Below are 12,954 nucleotides of genomic sequence, written 5' to 3'. Positions count from 1 at the left end.
CAGGTGAGCAGGTGGCAGGCGAGGAGATTAACAGAGGTGATCCAGGCTGCAGCAGAGAAGGTGCGGGGTCAAGGCACAGTAATCCACAAACCAGACTAGACATCTCACAGACAGAAACTGACTGAGGAAGTTCAACGATCCAGCATCGGAGCGCGGACTGCGGCCAGCCTCAGTAGGCGGCAGCACAGGCGTAACAGACGAGGCCACTCCCCAGACAGGTGATGAGCCGCCCACAAAGCCTGCTCACCTACAGGAAGAAGGGAGGGAAAGAGCAGCAAGGCAGACCCACTCCCTAGTGGCAGAGGAGTGGGCATGACAAAATAATAATTTTTCAGCTATTAAAAGGTCAATTTTAATGATACATTTTCTGTTGATTCCTTATTTAATAAAATATGAAACTGAGAATGATTTGAGAAAAAAAATATTTCCAATAAATCTCTGGTCAGAAAATAATAAAAGGGATCGGTCATTGCTAGTATTGATGCAATCTTGGTCTGTCAATCATTTTGTTCTGATTAGATTCAATATGGTCTGACTTTTGTAAAAAATTATCTTAAGTTTTAATGAACATTTTTTGATGGAACATAAACGATAACTGATTATTTACAGTTAACTTCAACAATGTCATAATCAAGTCGTTTGTACATATTCTGTCCACTAGAAGGTGCACAAACAGGACAAGCAATCCATTTTTTGAACTGAGCAGCAACTGAAGACACTTCTTGTCCTTCAGTGAAGTGTAAATCTCTTCAATGACTCAAACCTCTCACAGATTTTCACAAACTGTTTTTCAAGGACCAGGCATCAAACCCCACTCCACACCTTCATGTCAACATTTTGAACTCAGGACATGATCAAAACCGTTAGAACGCCATGTTCAATGTTTCATGTGCGCAAGAAACAATAAAAAAAAGAATAAAACCAAAGAAGATGAGCTGAAGCTCTGATGTCAAACAGGGAGGAATCCAACAAAGTGGCCTCTCTCACAGCAACTGCCTGTCTTCTCTCTGTCTCATTACAGAGTTTCTGACTGTCTACTTTCCGATGCTGACTGTGAAGTGATCTCCTCAGCTCTGAAGTGTGACTCCTCCCATCTGATAGTTCTCCAAATGAGAGAGAACACCCTGAAGGATTCATCAGTGAAGATTGTGTGTGCTGGACTGGAGAGTCCAAACTGTAAACTGGAGACTCTGAGGTCAGTTCACTGTCTGAAGTTACAATCTGTTGGAGTTGAGGAGGATTTTACTGTGTGTGTGTGTGTGTGTGTGTGTGTGTGTGTGTGTGTGTGTGTGTGTGTGTGTGTGTGTGTGTGTGTGTGTGTGTGTGTGTGTGTGTAAAATGAATCCTGGATACATGTTCCTCAGGAACCCATGAAACTAGGTGTGGGGTTCCCCAAATCTCAGTTTTAGGTCTCTGCACGCTTGCTCTTGGGGACGTCATCAGGAGACACGGCATCAGTTTCCATAGTTACGCTGATGATACTCAGCTGTACATCACTGTCTCCCGATGACTCAGGGCCAATAGAAACCCTTCTTCAGTGTATTTCAGACATCAAGTCATGGATAGCGATGAATTTCCTACAGCTCACCCAGGACAAGACTGAGGTTTTAGTTATCAGTTTCGAAGCCCAGAGAGAGGCACTTACCGAAACTGCAAGATTTTAAGCCAGCACAATGTGTTAAAAGAGCATCATGAATAAAGTTTGATTTGATTTGATTTCTAAACTTTTTCCATCTGAACCTTCTTTTACTCTCAATGACTTCAACATCAGACTTTGTCCTCTAATCTCACCCCTTTCTCTTTTTATTCAGGTTAATGGGCTGCAGGTTGTCAGAGATCAGCTGTTCTTCTTTGGCCTCAGCTCTGAAGTCCAACCCCTCCCTCCTGAACCATCTGGAACATCTGGACCTGAGTGGGAACAAGCTGCAGGATTCAGGAGTTGAGCAGCTGTGTGGGTTTCTGGAGAGTCCACTCTGTCGTCTGCAGACTCTGAGGTCAGATTCTTGGTTTGAGTTTATGTGCAGTGTTATTGCAGTGTTAATACTCATTAAACTGGGACCAGGCTAGTGTTAATTTTGTCGGCCTGTTTTGATTTTAGTGTTAGTCTCATCATTCAACTGTCATTTCAGTTTATATTAGTTTTAGTCAGGTTCATACTTTTTTTGTCTAGTCAAGTTTAAAGGTGTAATACAACATTTTGATTTCCGGGTGGATCACCTAAATAATTGGTGGGTCTGTTTGTCAATCATTCTGACGAGCTGCTTTCGTAAGGCGGTTCTCCGTGCTTGCGCCCAATCAGCTTCTCCCTTTTGCGCATGCGCATTCAGAGTGTTTATGTAGCCGGTGAGCTTCTGAGCTCATACTTACCGATAGCGAGTCTGACATAATGAAACTGTAGCTGTTTCGGGAAAAAAAAGCTTTATTTATGAGCGAGGCGGATCGCAGAAACTGTACAGAGCCGTGCACGCCGGAGAAGAGGAGATCGCGCTCGTACACTTCCGCGTTTTCTGGGAGAAGCAGGAGAGCCGGGCGGATGGTCTGGCGCATGCGCGTTGTTCAAAAAGTGAGTAACAGATGTGGGGCTTCGTCTTTTCGAGAAAATGTTGTATTCCACCTTTAAGTTGACTAAAAGTCTGATCGTTTCATTGTTATTTTAGTCAGAATAATCCAGGATGATTTTCATTTAGTTTTAGTCGATGGAACTTTTAGTGTAGTTTTACTCAATGAAAATTGTGTGTTACTCTCTTTTAAGTAATGTAATTCTATTTAACCAAATCAATATAATTTCCCAGTATAATACAGACAAAACAAAATTTTCAGTTCAGTTCAGTCATACATAAACATTGGGAAGTAAAAGTTCAAACATCTCTTTTTAAGATAATATTGGCTTTTACTTTTTGCTTGGAGTTCCTCATACTTGCAGTGGTACAATGATCACTCAGGTCATTTACAAACACAGCTGTGTCAGTGTACTTGTGGGGAATGCTGGTTTAAATAAGGTCAAGTCAGGAATATTTTGATGGGTTTTTAACATTGAACTAAGATGAGGAATTAATTAACTGAGTTAAAGTTTAAGATCAACAGACGAGGCAGTCAACCAGTCAAGATTTAAATCACTGACCAAAAGGAGCTCATAAGAATTTAACCCGGTCACAACATATCCAAGAGAGGCGAGGGCTTTAGGAGAGGCAGAGGTCACTAAGAACCCAGAACTGTGAGAGATTGGCCATGGGAGGATTAATCTCACTTCTTTCTCTGTTTATTCAGGTTGTTTAGTTGCTGGTTGTCAGAGATCAGCTGTTCTTCTCTGGCCTCAGCTCTGAAATCCAACCCCTCCCACCTGAAACATCTGGACCTGAGTGGGAACCAGCTGCAGGATTCTGGTGTTGAGCAGCTGTGTGGTTTTCTGGAGAGTCCACTCTGTGGCCTGCAGACTCTGAGGTCAGTTGAGTGTCTGTTATGGTTGCAGAAGGAGAACGCAAACAAAGGGAATATGGTGTTTCAGGTAGCAGACCTAACCAAGCTGGAGATGCACTACCGCATTTCCACCTCATGATGATGCTTGTGAGACCCGCGGCCGGTACCCCATGTCACCAAACGCATGCACTGCTGTTGGTCCGCAGCCGACTGGAGGCTAACGTCGTTACTCCTGTGGAACCACAGCTATAAACATCCCCGCGACCCGGCAAATCTTCAGACCTCGCGAGGACAAACCCCTGGACTTCTCCCCGGAGGGTGCCAAAGACGTTGGGCGCCTTTTCATATGGAGCCACGTGTTGGACGAGAACCATTCACCTCGCGGGCCGAGGCCAGACTGGACTCGATTCCTTCTCCCTTTGATGCATCTTCTTCCCGGGGAACAACCTGCTGATCATCTGCTGCATGAGCCTGCAGCGCCCCTCTCCCTCAGCAGAATAACGAGGATCTCCAGATCCGATCCGGACTGGATCTCACCTTGTCTTCAGAAAGCTTTCAAAGACCCATGACTTTGTCAATTTTGCTGGATGCAGCGAGCTTTATCTGCCATTCAACGGACAAGTTGATTCAGATTCAGATTCAGAAAACTTTATTGATCCCAAAGGGCAATTTGTTTGCAGCACATCTCGAGTCGTTTCACATGTAAATACAACATGAGACAGTTCAGTTTAACCACAAGTGGAACTCAGGTTGAACAATATTAAAACAAGCAATACAATAACAATTTAGGAGCTGGAATTCAATAATTTGATTGCAGAAGGCACAAAAGAGTTTGAAAAACGGTTAGTTTTCCTAGCTGGAGCAAAATACCGGCGTCCAGAAGGCATCAAGATAAACTCTGGAGTCAGAGGATGAAGAGGCTGACAAGTTGGACTGTCTGCAGACTGCACACGCCTTAAAACCCTCCCCTCTCCTCACGGAGTAGCGATCACCGCCACAGAATTAATCCTTTTCTCTCACTCCTCCTCCTCCACTCTTCCCTGAGAGTGATGCAGACGTCGGAGGTCCCAGAAGGAGACGAACACTAATGACCAAATATGAACCCCAACAAGCTCATTGATCAGGACTCAGTAATGTGGAGCTGCTCATTTCTCCGTCAACGCATCTGATTGGTTCCTCCTCACTGATTCTGCTGCTTTCTCTCCTTATTCAGGATGAAGAGATGCAGTTTGTCAAAGATCAGCTGTTCTTCTCTGGCCTCAGCTCTGAAGTCCAACCCCTCCCACCTGGAGGAGCTTGACCTGCTTTTCAACCAGCTGCAGGTTCCAGATGTGCAGCAGCTGGTTGATCTTCAGCAGAGTCCAGACTACAGCCTGCAGACTCTGAGGTCAGTGGATGGTTGGAGAGTAGTCATCTCACAATCGGGAGGTTGTTGCTTCAATTCTCCATCTCCCTCTGTCCATATTCCAAAGTGTTCTTGAGCAAGACACTGAACCCCTGACTTCTGCCAGTGTGTGTCTTGAATGGAAGACACTTTCACTAATGTTTGAATGTGTTTGTGAATGGGCTTTGGTCAAAAAGCATAAGTGTAGTCCATGCAGTCCATCACCTTTCATCTCTCTGCAGGTGGAAGTACGAATAGATGCTGAAGATCGACTGAAACCAGAGTTTCAACCAACAGTCCAGCATCGACCCAAATCAAGTCTCTTAATAAAAACCTGAATCAGTCTGAACACTTTCTGGGTTCCTTTTGTTCTATCTATGTCTGTGTGTCTTCCATGTCTGATTTTTGGAACGAACAACCTGCTTCAATATATGCTGAAAATTGATCAATTTATGATCGCTTTTATTGTGAAAACTTGTCATTACCTGACAGACTTCCTGTGCTGTCAGAGCTACAGTGAATGAGGCGTCTACATACGCCTTCCTTAATACAGACAGGAACACTGACGTGATGACAAACACCTCCCTCGAGATCACACAGGGCCGACCCTGCCGTCTCTCGTGTCAATGGTAACCATGGAGACCGATGTCATTTCTTTGAAACCAAGTACTGAGCGGTGCCAGACTTTCACTTCCTGTCAAACCACAACTCAGAAGTGAGCAATCCTCTGTCACTGCCTCACAAGTTCACACATGATGAGGGGGTATCACGTTCTCAGACTCAGGCTCATGTTTCTTTTTCCAGAACGCAAGTACTTTTCTCAGAATTTTAATCTGTGTGTTCTGAGAGGGAAAAGAAGTCAAACTTCTTTTTCTCAGAAGTGAGGACCGGCAAAAATGTCCTCACTCTGTCGGTGAAATACGAATTTTGGTCCTTACTTTTGGGTATGTACAAGAACACACACACACACACACACACACACACACACACACACACACACACACACACACACACCCATGTTGCCAGGTCCACAGTTTTCCTCCAGTTTCTTTCTTTTTTCCCTTGTGCAGACCTATTTTATTTTGAGTTAACGAGGTGAACCTGGTGGTGCAGTGGAAAACACTCTTACCTCACAGAGAGAAAACCCAGTCTGAACCCTGACTCACAGCTGGAGTCCAAAAATGTATGTCTGAGGTGAATTGGTTACAGTAAATATAAGTAAATATGCTGCAGTGTGTGTGTGTGTGTGTGTGTGTGTGTGTGTGTGTGTGTGTGTGTGTGTGTGTGTGTGTGTGTGTGCTCGTATTAAAATTGAATTTGTGTCAGATTCTCACTAAAAGTCTTGTTGGAGGCTACAAAGGGTCAAATTACGATTCATTGAAAATTATGGTGTTTTTTTTAACATTGTAATAAACTGTGTTAGGAGCAGCTGTTGAACTATACAAATGTGTCTGTTTTGAATTATGGGCTGATTCTGTATCAGACCAGGCAACCTACTGTGTTTGTGGTTCCAGAACTGCCTTGCCCTCTAAAAGAAAGAAAGAAAAAAAAATCCTGTTACTTCCTGTAACATTAGTGGAGAGAAGTGCTCTCTCCTTTGGTGTGTTGCGCACTTCCTTTTACAAGTCTTTCTCCTTTTTTATTACTCTTATTAATAGTAACCACTATGCAACCACTCCACTCTACTCCAAATTTGTCCGTGAAACTCCGTCTGTGTCTCCAGGGATCTCTGCTCCATCCTGACTGTTCGTGAGGAAAAAGTGAGTTTTTATGAGTCTCTATGTCTCACTGCATCACAAGAGTTTAGCAGTTTTAGCATCACTGAAATCTTAAAATTGCACAGATGAGATTGATTTAATGATTTCATGGATGCTGTGAATTGGCACATTTATTTTCAGTTCTATCTCTGCTGAGCGCTGTATGAGAATGAGCACAATCAGCTCTGGGCAGTGCGACTTAATGTTGAATGATTCAAACATTAAATATGATTATAATTAAATATAATTATATAATTATATAATTTTATATATATATATATGTGCCATCTATGCCATGTATGTTTGGTTGCGTTTAATAATATTTTACACTCACAATCAGTGAGCCATGATGAAAGTGAAAGTAAATAAAAATTGCATATTTAAAGTAGTTTCATTCATTCCTTCAATAAGTTAGGAGCTTTTTTGGCTCTGTACATTTTTTTTTGTTTTTTTTGTTTTTTTTTTTGCATGAAGTGTCAAAGCGATTGTCAATAACTGGTTTGTCCTTTACCAACACCTGTACTCATCAGTGGGGGAGCCAGAAACATGTGTGTGTGTGTGTGTGTGTGTGTGTGTGTGTGTAGTCGTAGGGCTGAACGTTTTATCATCTTCTGACTGAAACTCTTTCGGTGGTGAACACTTGAATCTGAACATTATAACGACTGAATAACAGGACCTTGGTGTTCAGTCCTGGTGGAGAGAGTGAGTGTGAATTTCCGATGACTGAGCAAATGGACACTTTAAATTCTTATGCACAGAAAGTACACAAGAATTTTTACATCTCACTTTCTTCTGGTGTGTTTTATAGGAGCCATGAATGAATTTTGAGGTGTATTTTACTGCTATGTCAAGGTGAGGGTTTGTTACTGTTCACATTGTTGGTGATTGAGTATGGATATAGGCCAGTCACATGGATGTGGGTGTAGCTATTAAACTAATATATCATCACCTGTTCACCTGTGTGTTGGGGGGGCACTGTACTTTTGTACATTTTGACTTCTCTCTCCGTCAACATGTGATGTTGCTGAATGTAGCTCTCTGGTTGTTCCTGTCCTGCAGTTCTCCATTTGTCTCTGTGTTTATTAGACAACTTCCTTATAAAAGTGAGCATACTATTTCGACCTACATTTTTGCAGTCAGATTAGGTGTGAGTCAGCATGTTCTCCTTAGCTGTGAAGTTCTCTGGATGTTGTTCAAGTTCATCATGTGACACGGGGTCAGAATAAATGAATCGCGCTGCAGTTTTGTCCTCAGATGTGGTTCCTGAATCCGCAGACATAATTAATTTCCTTTTGTTTCACAAACATTTGTGGAATAAATGATTTTGCATTAGTATTGAGAACATTAGGTTTTGATTTTCCTTTTTCCAAATAGGAGCTCATTCTATCTGGATGTGTTGCAGGAGAATTGTTCCCATTCAGAACGCTCTGAGATCTAAACACATTTAATTTAGCCATGTGTGCTGCAATGTCTTCATCCACGTTAAGATGCTCCTTCTTTCTCCTCAAATGCTCCTCCTCTTCTTCCACTCCATGTTTGTTCTTTAACAGTTGCAGTCTTTCCATTAAAATTAAAGTCAGCTGCTGACCTTTTGCTTCCCACGTGAGACACTCTGTCAGTCAGTTTCATGTCATATTGTGACTCCTCCATTATGATTATGGAAGCAGCCTGAGTTCCTTGAGCGTCATGCTCAGCTGGACAGTGAAACACTTTTCATGAACTGACTTGATTGAGGTTCCTGTTTTGTTGTGTCCTCAGATCCATTCAGCCACCTTTTCACATCCTCTTTAAATGTGTTGCAGCGTTTAATGATGCTGGTAAAACACTCTTTTAGCTTGTTTTGTTTATAGGAGCCAAAGCATTGGACCGGCAATGGATTTATATTTTATTACATGTTATTACAAATCTGTTTCTTACATCAAGAGCCTGTATATAAAGGTTGAAGCTCAGAAGGGCTGAATGTATCAGAATGCTGTAATTTTTTTAAGATTAATGTTTATAAGTTTACACTGAATACTGCAGATGGAGACTGTATTAAGAATGTTTTAATACAATACATTCAGTTGGGAAAAGTAAAAATAATTTAGTTCAGAACTTACAGGCGGATGGTTAGTGTAACTCCCCCTCCCTCCGACATACGGATGTTTTTTATGACTGCGGTTCAGCGGCTTGCGCAGAGACGGAGGTTTCACAGTTTTCTTACTGTAGTTGTAGAAACAAAGCCAACTTTAGTTTTCAGCTAGTAATTATTACCAGGTCACTCATGTATGAAGATCATCCTGTGAAAGCAGAATGTGACATGGTGGCATTTTCACAAAGTCAAATTAAATCCTCCAAATGAGGTAAAACCCAAGAAATTTTCCTTTTTTCTCATAAGTGCTTTCATATCTAGTATAAACACTTTTATTATATTCACCATGATTTGACGTTCATGTTGAAACTTTTCTAGTTTTTTTGTTCAGGCCTTGGCTGTGAGATTAATTTTGTCTTTTCCAACCTCTATTTCAACACCAGCATTTATTTCTCTGGATTGATATTTTCAGTATTTTGTTTGTTTGAGCCACATCCGCAGTCATCTTCCTACACAGCAGCAGAGCAGCAGCAACTTCAGTGAGACAGAGACAGATTCACATGAGACCTTGGAGATGATTATGCCTTTTTTTATAGACAAAATGTAGCAACATCAGGAAGCTGGGTCGCTGTACTTTTTGTGGGCTTTTGTTGATCTTCCAGATATAGCATGTGTTTTCACTTTTTATCTACAGCAGGTTTTCAAAGTTTGGAATAGCGAGCCTCCCCAAAGACAAGTCAAAAGCATGGTGGCCCCCCTTTACCGCTTTTCTTCTGCTTTCGACATGGCTGAACGCACTCAAATTGTTCCATAACACACAATCGCGACTACTGTCAGTATGATTGTTTACACTGAGTATCTCCAATATGGCGGCGCAGCGAGGGTACCGCCCAAGTCGTGACGTCAGTGAAAACCCTCTATTGTACATTTCTGTATTGAAACAGTGACTCTGAGGATACTCCACAGAGACAAGATGATGATGGAAGCCCTTCCTCCCACACAGGGAGCATTATTACAGCATTCAAACCGTGCTGTCCACACACTAAAAAATGTTGAGTTATTTTGGTAACCCAATTTATGTGTTGCGAGTGCTGAGTTAAATTTTTGGGTTATTTCTATAAAGAGTAACCCATTTTCTGGGTTATATGGCTATTATTTTAACCCAATTTCTGGGTTTTCAAGGTTATGCACCATTTTTGGGTTGTTTTTCAGAGGATAACTCATTTTTGGGTTAGGGGCTTGTTTTTTTTTTTTTTTTTTTTGTCTTTCAGGTCCAGGTATGGGATTTTCTCTAATGTTTGAGAATGCTTTGTGTTTTTATTTCCAGTAAAGCTACCCAATTTCTGTCAAAAGTTTGGCAGTTATGTTTTGTAAAATAAATACATTTTCTTGTAAAAAAATTCATTCTCATTTTTTGCTTTTATTGATTTTAAGTATATTTTTAATAAAGGAATAAAAATAATTCTGATAAGTAGTTGGGAAGTAGGACGAACCAGCAGTAAATTTATTGCTATAACTATTGGGGTGACAGCAGCTCAGTTGGTAGAGCGGGTCGTCTCATAACCGGGAGGTTGGTAGTTCGATCCCCGGTCCCGCAGGCGTAAAACTGTCGTTGTGTCCTTGGGCAAGACACTTCACCCACCTTGCCGAAGTGTGAAAGTAATGTGAGAGTGAATGGTTGGTGGTGGTGGTCGGAGGGGCTGATGGCACAGATTGGCAGCCTTGCTTCCGTCAGTCTGCCCCAGGGCAGCTGTGGCTACAGTAGTAACTTACCACCACCCAGTATGGAGAGAACGAATAATGTAAAGTTTCTTTGAGTGTCCAGAAAAGTGCTGTATAAAACCAATGCATTATTACAATTATTTTATTTTATTCATTTTAATTGGGAGCGCTAAATTGCGCTAAGCTAAATTGGGTAAGCAATAACCCAACATTGTAGTAAGCATAACCAAACTTTTGGGTTAAATAATTCAACCCAAAAATTGGGTTGAAAAAAAACCATCCCAACCTGTTGGGTTAAAATAACCCAAAAATGGGGTTCGTCCTTTTCTGAACCAGCAGTTGGGTTAAAATTGGGTTATTTTTTAACCCAACTGTTTTTAGTGTGTACCAGGCAAGCATTTGGACCACTGCTGACCAGCCCCAGCAGCAAGCACCATCCCCAGAGGGATGGGGCTGGACTCTGGACAAGGACAGCCAGGCTTGGCTCCCTTTTTGTACGACACTGCCAATAGGGGCGACAGTAGCTCAGATGGTAGAGCAGGTCGTCTCATAACTGGAAGGTTGGGGGTTTGATCCCCGCTCCCACAGGCATCAAACTGTCATTGTGTCCTTGGGCAAGACACTTCACCCACCTTGCCTAAGTATGAAAGTAGTGTGAGAGTGACTGACTGGTGGTGGTCGGAGGGGCCGATGGCGCAGAGTGGCAGCCTCTCTTCCGTCAGTCTGCCTGCTGTGGCTACAATAGCAGCTAACCACCACTCAGTATGGAGAGAATGGGTGAATGTGATATTGCAGTGTAAAGCACCTTGGTCTCTGCATTAGCGCTATATAAGTGTAGTCTGTTTACCATTTACCAATAGCATCTGACGCTTGCAGCCAACTAGTCAAATGTGCATGCAAGAGTGCAAGAGGATGTGGCACCAGATGTGGTTGCAGGAAAGCGAGATGGCAATGCACAAGACGGTGCAGGTGTAGCTGTGATAAATAGATCAATTTATATCCACATACTCGTACCAGCTGCAGTTGCCAATGTACATGCCAGAATTGCTTTAAAGACGTTTTCCTAAATGTTGAAAACTCTAAAGGGCCGAATAAGCAGTTATAAACACTAATATTTCTGAAACAAATTAATGTTTAATTGTCATGTTCACTGATGCTATGGAAGCAAGCTCCATACAATGTCGCGACATGATTTTTTGGCCTTATTTTCAAGTTTAGTCAAACCATAAACAAATATCTCGCAAAATATGAATGTTTATTGATTAAAAAATGATTTGAAATGTATCCTTTTCTGATTTTATTCATTGAATTGATCATATTGCCTTTACATTTTTAAAACATCTTGCTTAGACATGTATATGCAGTATTTTCCTCTATTAATGCTATGGAAAAATTGATGACTTGATGTGACTGGGCCCCATTGGCCAAATTTGATGGGGCCAAGCAAAAAATTAATAAGTAGGGTCTACAGAATTGCCTCACAAAGATTCACACTTTTGTCAAGTTGGTCCCCATCATATCGCTAAGCTGCCCAGCTAATTTTCTAAACTACACTTTCACTTGAAGCAGTTGGTAATAATTCAAGGGATTTCAGTCCAGAAGCATCTGGATATAAATTAAAATTTTCAGTAAAGGTCAGGCCTTAATAACATTTACTGAATAAAATTTACAGATGTAGAGAGAGAAATGTATGTCGACAGAGGGGTGTGTGTGTTTGTGTGTGTGTGTGTGTGTGTGTACTCGTATTTCTATCCTTGTGGGGGCCAAATGTCCCCACAAGGATAGGAAAACCTGGCACGATGTGCCTTGTGGGCACGTTTTTCTGGTCCTGATGAGGAGAAACAGCGTTTTCTTGGCCATGCTGTTGTTACTGAAAAAAGTAAAAGTACAAAAACATTTCATTAGGGCTAGGCTTTGTTTTGGTGTGGGTTAGGGTTAGGATAAGGGTCAGGGTTAGGAGTTAGACATGAATGTGAGTCAATCGAAGGTCCCCACAAGAATAGAAATACGAACCTGCGTGTTTGTGTGTGTGTGTGTGTGTGTGTGTGTGTGTGTGTGTGTGTGTGTGTGTGTGTGTGTGTGTGTGTGTTGAACATCTTAGCCCTGATCCTTGTTGCTGCTTTCTCTCTCAGTCTGACTGAACATGTCTGGTGTGGTTGAAGAGGAAGACGGATCAGAGTCTGAGGACAGGTAAGAGACGTCAGCTGCTCCTGCAGAGTCCACGTCCAGAATCCACAAAACACAATAAAAGATGCAGCACCTGGTGTTTTAGGCTGCTCAAAGTGAACATTCACTCATTCTGAACGTCTCCTTTCTGGCAGAGAGTTTATTGACTTCAGCAGCTTCATGTCTCACACTGCAGCTTGTCTCTGTTCTAATACAATATAATTACAGCTGCACTCAAAAGTATTCAACCCTCACTGAAAACCAGGTTTACTGTAGAAATATTTGGATTCTAGGCCCACTCTTCTGAGTTGTCATCTGATTTTAATTTTGATCTCAAAAACTGAAAAACGTACAAAGTTCAGAAAGCAGTAACATTACAAGACAGGATAGAGCTCATTGTTTGGTGGCACAAAGTCTCCTGCAGGTCTTTCTGACTT

The 12,954-nt window shown here is 41.9% G+C and overlaps 1 protein-coding gene and 1 pseudogene across 1 annotated transcript in view; both read left to right on the top strand.

The window, feature by feature from the left end:
- Positions 1-12,954, top strand: part of LOC115385941 (NACHT, LRR and PYD domains-containing protein 12-like) — a 199,453-nt gene that overhangs the window by 111,026 nt on the left and 75,473 nt on the right. The window lies entirely within an intron of this gene.
- Positions 1-12,954, top strand: part of LOC115385943 (NACHT, LRR and PYD domains-containing protein 3-like) — a 96,640-nt pseudogene that overhangs the window by 31,047 nt on the left and 52,639 nt on the right.

The sequence above is a fragment of the Salarias fasciatus genome, chromosome 3 (genome assembly GCF_902148845.1).
Source record: "Salarias fasciatus chromosome 3, fSalaFa1.1, whole genome shotgun sequence".
In the NCBI taxonomy this organism is placed as follows: domain Eukaryota; kingdom Metazoa; phylum Chordata; class Actinopteri; order Blenniiformes; family Blenniidae; genus Salarias; species Salarias fasciatus.
The sequence above is the reverse complement of the archived record's forward strand: the minus strand, read 5'-3'. Positions and strand labels throughout refer to the sequence as shown.